The sequence below is a fragment of the Marmota marmota genome, unplaced genomic scaffold (genome assembly GCF_001458135.2).
Source record: "Marmota marmota marmota unplaced genomic scaffold, marMar, whole genome shotgun sequence".
Lineage (NCBI taxonomy): Eukaryota > Metazoa > Chordata > Mammalia > Rodentia > Sciuridae > Marmota > Marmota marmota.
Genome location: NW_026000037.1, coordinates 29,450,538 through 29,452,154, shown reverse-complemented (window position 1 = coordinate 29,452,154; position 1,617 = coordinate 29,450,538). Strand labels below are relative to the sequence as shown.

At 29.5% G+C, this 1,617-nt stretch overlaps 1 non-coding gene across 1 annotated transcript; it reads left to right on the top strand.

Annotated features, from left to right (window-relative positions):
- The first annotated feature begins 1,292 nt into the window (after positions 1 to 1,292).
- LOC125619479 lies at positions 1,293 to 1,399 on the top strand. The gene has a single exon (XR_007351033.1). It is a non-coding gene; the product is annotated as a U6 spliceosomal RNA (small nuclear RNA).
- The last annotated feature ends 218 nt before the right edge of the window (positions 1,400 to 1,617 follow it).

Here is a 1,617-nt window from a genome sequence, read left to right as displayed (position 1 = left end):
TTTCTAAGAAATCACTCAGTAGCAATATTACAACTTATGAGTTTGTGAGTAAAAGCATATAGTACCACTATAAACACAAAGTGTATCAATGTGGGAAGCTTATATATCCCAACCATCAACAATAAAAATAAAATTCTAACAAGCCTAACATTGGAATGAATGAATTATATTTATATCTTTTTAGACACAAAAACACTGTAAAGTAATAGTCCTCTCCTAAAGTAACCAAAGATACACAGTAAAAAATAAAATAAAATAAAATGCAGAGGAAATATATTTTTAAAAGTATGTTAAACACAAATAAGGAAATTTATTATTTTTTGGATTTTATGGTGCTTGAAATAATTCAGTTCTTTTTTATTTTGATTTTTTTAGTATTTTCCTGCTTTGAATAAATGTTCATGTTTGTACTTAATTTTTAAATATTGTTGTGTTTTTTTTTTCCTTTAATAGGGTCCCATACTTATGTAAACTTCAGGACCTATAATGTTTGGTTATACTTTCTTAGATATCCAATACATGTGATGGTGGATGCTGTATTTGTTAATATCAGAGCACAAAATTCAAACAAAAAGAAGTTTAGAATAAAAATTTAAATTTTCTAGATTAAACATCCAAGTAAATAATTAAAATACATGATGAATTTTTTAATGTCTCTCTTTTATTTCAGTTAAAGAAAATGGAAAAAAGAGTTGTCATTCTAAGACATAATTGCATGATGGTTCACTTGCCTTTTATGTTATAACCATAGGGTCATAGTAAACGTGACACAATAGAAACTCACTTAGGATTCACTAGTTAAAATGCTTCATGTATACAAGTATTCACAGAAAATAAAATTCCACAGAGGAGATAGGAATAACACAAGAGCTGAACCCCAAAGTTTAAAAAACACATTCTTCTGATTTAGCATTACCAAATATTATCAAGATTACATGAGCAATGAAATCCAGTATTTTCAGAATAAGTATCAAGTTTTTAGTTCATTATCATTGTTATTTTCTTTCACATTGTTCTAAGCAGAAATGCTTTTTTTTTTTTTTTGGTAAGTGGACTTAGAAGTCATTAGATCTTGTTGGAAAATACAAGTTCTTAAAAACTATTGCTATTAGAAGTCATGGAAATGCTATTGAATGCTGGCATCAAAGGGCAAAATTGCCTTAGCAATATACTTCACATCATTGTGAAGCCATTTGATACAATTTCCCTAGATGGATTTTTATTCTTCCAAGAGGTGATTTTTGAGGAAGGTACTGAATCTTGAAACAATCAGAGTACAAAGTATGATAAGAGTGCTCGCTTCGGCAGCACATATACTAAAATTGGAACGATACAGAAAAGATTAGCATGGCCCCTGCGCAAGGATGACATGCAAATTCGTGAAGCGTTCCATATTTTTATGTCAGATAAAGAATTCAGGATATACATGCTTCAGATGATCTGGAGTCTCAAGGAAGACATCAGACAGCAAAATCAGACAATGAAAGATCACTTCAACAATGAATTACATAAACAAATCCAAGAAGCAAAAGATCAAATATACAGGGAGATAGAGGTTATAAAAAACAAACAAACAGAAATCCTAGAAATGCAGGAAGCAATAAACCAACTTAAAAA